Source organism: Zea mays, chromosome 3 (assembly GCF_902167145.1).
Source record: "Zea mays cultivar B73 chromosome 3, Zm-B73-REFERENCE-NAM-5.0, whole genome shotgun sequence".
NCBI classification, from domain to species: Eukaryota; Viridiplantae; Streptophyta; class Magnoliopsida; order Poales; family Poaceae; genus Zea; species Zea mays.
In genome coordinates, this window is record NC_050098.1 from 67,879,631 (window position 1) to 67,885,504 (window position 5,874).

The following is a 5,874-nucleotide window of genomic DNA, read 5'->3' on the forward strand; positions in this document are numbered from 1 at the left end:
AGAAAAATCGTCAACGACCACAAGCACATACCACATCCCCCCCGAAAGAGGAAATCCAAGTTGGACCAATAGTGTCCATATGAAGCTGTCGGAGAGGAAAATCTCCGACCGGGTGGTGGAACGCACCCGCCCTAGATCCTAAGATGAGGAGGGGCCTAAGCGTTTTGCCTGTCTATTGGAAGGTGGAAGAACACACGAGGACACGAGGATTTAGAGTGGTTCAGGCCACCAGAGCGTAATACCCTACTCCATTGTGTGTTGTATTGAGTCTGTGAACTTGAGAGCTTGTATGAACTTATGAGTCTGAGAGTCTGAGTGAACCTGCCTTGTAACGTCGTGTGCCCTCCCTTTTATAGCTCAAAGGGGGCACGTACAAGGATGTTGAGCCCCGACATGTGGGCCTAGGAGCAAAACGGAGGGAATACATTATAGAAGTAACTAATGCGAGTATGCTTGAGGAATCTCCTGGCGCCATGATGTTCGGAGTCCACGCAGTACTGATACCCGGGCGGCTGCTTCCTTGGTGACGTGCGAGTAATCACGAGCGTAGCGCATGTGGCAGTATGGGCGTATCGCCTGCCAACAGAATGGATAGGCACACCGCTTGCCGAATGGACTAGTCGCTGCCTGCCAGCGGAATGGACATGTCTCATTAAATGCGGAGGCGGCACCTTGCCTGCCAGTGGAATGGACAGGGCTCAATAAATGTCGAGGCGGCACGCCGCCTGCCAGTGGAATGGACAGGTGGCACGCCTTATCTGCAACAAATGCAGAGGTCGCGCAGCCTAGAGGCCTTACGTCAGGCTCTGCCCGTTGGCTTACGTCACGGGCACCATGCCACGTGGCAGCATCGGGGCTTCGCCTGAGCGGGGAGCAGAAGCGTATACAGTAAGGTCTGGACACGTGTCGACTCTGGACCCCCGCCTAGCCTTGATTAAGGCCTGGGTATTCTCTGTCCCAGAATCCCGGGACCCTGCTGTGAGTGGCCCGGACCCCACACAGAGGGGTCCGGAACCCATCCTAGGGGTCCGGTTTGTGCCCGTGGAGATCCTGGACCTTACCTGGAGGTCTGGTCTATATATACAGGGGTCCGACACTTTCCCATGGGGGTCCAGACTCATTGTTGATACCTTGGAGTATATCATCTTCTCTGGCCACGTGGCACCCCTGGAGCCGTCCACGTGGTGGGGTCGGGTGCTGTTGCTGGCCTAGAGTAGTTGCCTGAGGCTGGGGCGAGCCATGGTCTAGTCCCACGCACAACTCCTTCACCACGCGACTAAACATAGCCGCGTGGGTACTGCGTCTTCATACGGTAGTAAGGGGTACCCCTGTTTTAGGGTACTGACAGTGGCCCCAGGGCCCACCTCAGGGGAGGATGCGAGCCTGCAGGTGGGGCCAATAGCCTGATTGGTGATTGGCACGCCGCTTTCGTGTGTCTGCTGACGTACTCGTCGTCAACCCGCCTCCGGTCACGCCAACTGCCATATTTGTTTCCACGGCTGACTGACCCGCAGCCCCCACGCCTGGTGGTTTTGTCGGGCCATGCGCGGGACGCCTCGATACCGCTGCGATGGTTTAAAAAATTCCCTTCTGTCTTCTGCCGCGACCCCGAGGAAGTGCACTACCGGCGCGTGCAGCGGTTCACTTTTTCTGCACACGCGAACTGTCATTCAAGTAGTATGACTTGTGGGCCTGGGTCCCCGTGTCATAGACTGGGCTGTTGTTTCTCGCGGTGGAGATGAAGAGGCGCGCTACCGCGGGCGGCGGTTCGCTCTTCGAGCGCGCGCAGCGGTTCGCTTTTTCCGCACCCGAAGTTCAGCGCACAATCCGTATGACTTGTGGACTCGGGCCCCCGTGTCATAGACTGGGTCGCCTAGGCGTCAGGTGTGCGTCGGTTGGGATTTCCTGTAGCGTCTCGGGGCGCGAGCGGGAGAGTTTGCCTTGAAGAGGGATTCACCCTGCGTGCAGCAGTTACGCTTTAGCATTCTCTCCCAATCGCTGCGCCCTTTCGCCTTCGAGCTCTCTGCGCCCCTTTGCACTCGCGCTCTTCTGCTTTGCGCCACCGTAGTCGCCATGGCTTCACTAGTTCATCCCGAGCATTTCCAGTCTGAGGGGGCGCTCAACCTAGTGCGCCACCTGCTCGGATGGAGCGCGCCGGCGCCACTCCCCTCGGTGATCTCACCGCCGGGGAGTTCGTGCTGTTCGTCTCCTACCTCTCCTGCCGGGGAGTTCGTGCCGATCTCATCTTTCTTCTTGCTGCTGTTGGAGGAGCTCGAGCTCCAGCTTCAGCACCTCATGCCCCACTCCATCCTTCATGCGGCCATCTTTGTCCACCTCTGCGAGATGTTCGTGGGGGTGGCCCCCTGCACCTCCTTCTTCCGCCATTTCTTCGTGTTTGTGAAGTCTGGGAAGGCTAAGGACCACCACGACGCCTACTACTTCCAGACAAGGTCACATTCAGCTGTGGCCTACATCCCCACCCTTGGTGGCGCAAGGTGGGAAAACTTGCGCGGTGACTGGGTGATCGCCAGTGCCGAGGCCAACGACTGCCTCATCCTACCGAGCGACGGGCCAGCACTCGACTGGAAGCAATGGAGGGCCAAGCCATCTCTGGTGCCGGAGTTCCTGCCCATGCTGGACAGAATCAAGACCTTGGCAACCGGTGGTCTGACCTCCATACATGTGGTCGGCGACTTCTTGAAGCCCCGGATCGCGCCGCTGCAGAGGAGGGCGCGCCTGCGTTGCTGGTTCACCGGCTCGAACGACATCGACCGAATCCAGCGTGGGCCAGGTACCGACCTGTCCTGGGAGGAGCTGTAACTCCTGGTGAAGGGGATTACTGGTGAGTCCTTTGTCCCTGAATCCCTAATCCTCCCCCAGGGCATCCATGCGCTCTGCGACGACTCAGGGTTGAGGACGACGATCTTGGCCATGCTGCCGACCTTTGACGAGAGCGGCGTGGCGGTTCGCCAGACCGGCGGTCGGGACCCCCACCGCAGGATCCAGATCTCCGATGCGCCTGCTGGAGGCCCCCAGTCCACCGGCGTGGCTCCCAGCGCCCCCGCCGCGGCCCCCGCCCCTTGGACAAGAGCAAAGGGGCTGCAGGCAGTTCCTCCGCCCCAGGTGGTACCGGGGGGTCGGAGGAAGAGAGGCGACGCCGACTGCGCCACGCCAACGGGTCATTTATCTCGGACCCCCAGAAGCGTTAGAGGACTGCTGGTGGGGCCGAGGAGGCCGGCTCCCAGGCCTAGGGCGCAGAGGCACGTCAGTCCTCTGCCGCCACCACCATCGGGTCCGTCGCCACCACAACCACCACCACCGTCGGGTCCGCCGCCGCGACCACCACCTGGGGGTAATCTCCCCCAGGGGCACCAGAAGCAGCAGCAACAACAGCAGCAGCAACAGCAGCAGCAACAGCAGCGGTCGCCCCGCTTCCAGGGTCGTTGGAAAGTCCAGGGTCCCAAGTGAGTGTAACCCCTTTTTTCATTAGTCTATTTATCATGTTGATGGGTCTTAACCCATCCTTTACTTGTCAGGGCTTCCTCCCCCTCTGCTCCCAAGGACGCGCCTCCTCCACCAGATACCATGCTCGGAGGGTCTGGCTCTCAGCAGCAGGTGTCTGCTGGGAGTGGCATCGGCGGTCCACCCCCGGCTGCTGCAACTGCGCCGATGGCTACCGCAGCCTCAACGACGGTGATGTCGTCGAGTACACCGTCGGCAGCGGCGGAGGAGGTCCCAACTGCGCCCGCCCCGGCCATCGAGGGTGAAGCAGGGGGTGTGTCCAGTTCCATTCTGCCGCCCACTCTAGAGGAGCCGGAGGTGGTTTTTGGGAGGCGGCTCCAGTCCGGCGCCGAGCCAGAAGCAGCGCTAGTTCCCCTCCCTCGGGTGCTGTCTCGTGCCCATCGGGCTCTTCATGAGACTGAAGCGGCGATCCTGCGGGAGTGGGAGGCGCTTGAGGCTGAGCACCAGCGCCTCAGCGACTGGCGCACGCAGCTAGAGGAGCGCACCAAGGCGGCGTCCCGCCAGTTCGCCTCTGAGCAGTCCGAGCTCGAGCGGGACCGCAAGGATTACAAAAAGGACTTCTAGAAGGTGTACGCTCGGTTGTTGGAGGCGAGCCGGAAGGAGAAGAGGTTGGCCAAGAGGGAGGAAGCCTTGAACCAGAGGGAGGAGGTCGTCACAGAGCTCTAGGCCAAGCTGAGTGCCATGAACGAAATCCTAGAAGAGCAGCGGATCCAGCAGACCGCGGCTGTGGAGAAGATCCAAAAATGGGAGAGAAAGCTAGATGACAAGGCCAGCAACATTGCCCTGGCCGAGGAGAACCTCAAGGAGAAGGATGCGTGCCTGGATAGGCGGGAGGCGGATCTCGCCTAGCGAGAGAAGGATCTCGCCTTCAGGGAGGAGATGTTTGAAATGCGGGATAAGTTGCTGGCCAAGCAGGAGCTCGAGGCGGAGAAGGAGAAAAAACTAGAAGAGCGGATCCGGCAGTTCCAAGCGGCGCAGGCTGCACCGGGCCCCCAGGCGGTGGAGGCGACGAAGAAAGCACTTGAAGATCTCCGGGCGAAGCATCGCGCCGGGGTCCAGCGCATCGCTGCATGGGCCAGCGAGGCGAGCACGGCGCTAGTGCTGCTAGGAATGAGTCCTATCCCGGTGTCGGAGCTGCCGACATCTATCTCCGACGCGCTCCCGGTGCTGGACTCCGCCGCCGACCGCCTCCGACGCCTGGACTAGATTCTCGGTGCCCGCCTGGAGGCATAGGGCAGCAGGCTCTGCCGGGCGGTGGTGGATTACGTGTTGACGTGCTTTCGGAGCCACGACCCGGCCATGTCGTTGGCACCGGTGCTCGACGGTCCGGTGGCCGCCACAGAAGACGTCGCCCAAGAGAGCGTCCAAGACGCCGAGGAGACGGTGGCCGCGCGCTTCCAGTGCGACCCTGCCGATGCCGAGTAGTTCATACCTGCATAAATGAGGCTAGGGCTCTGCTTGAAAGCGGATGTAATATCTTTTGGTTTTGTACAATACTCTTGAGAACTATTAATTAAACAGCACTTATCTGTATGCTATTTGTCCTCGCTGTGTGTAACGTTACCAACTTCTCCCTGGTACCTGCCCCCCTGGGATGTAGGCTCGATGTGTCGAGGCTGGATACCAGTATACTTAAGGGAAAATTAGTTGGTGACATGGCCCCCAGGACGTAGTCTGGACTGGGACCTGGACCTGTACACAGCTTCGGCTAGGAAGTGTTAGTAGCACACCCATAGGACCCATCATCTGGTATCTGCCATCCTTTGATTCATGCAATAGGACCTGCAGGATTTAGTCTGGGAAGCCAAGCCGTATGCCCGGACTCCCTGAATCACAGTTCTAAATACTAGGACACCCGTCCCAGAGCGGTGGAGCGTGCAGGCTTAGGGTACGGGACCATGTTAAGCGGCTACACAGCTCCGGACCACCCCAGGAGACGTGTGTCTATTCTGTAGAACCGGACCCTAGGTTGACGGACCCACATGACTATAGTTCCAGATACTAGGGTGCCTGACCTAGAGCGGTGGAGCGTGCAGGCTAAGGGTACGGAACCAAGCTAAGCGGCTACACAGCTCCGGACCACCCCAGGGAGCGAGCGCCCATTCTCTAGAACTGGTCCCTAGGCTGCCGAACCCCCTGCCTTTGTAGAGGGGTCCTAAACTGCAAACCTGGCTACTCTATTCGAATGTCATCATACCAGCAAGGGTGGGAAACTGTATGGGTGGGTTAGATAAAAAGTAACGGTTGTGAACTGAAGTAGAATAAAATCATCACAGAAGCACATCTGGGGGGTAAATCCTTTCTTTATAACCTGATATACATAGGTGCAGACCACCAGACCGGACTTATGAG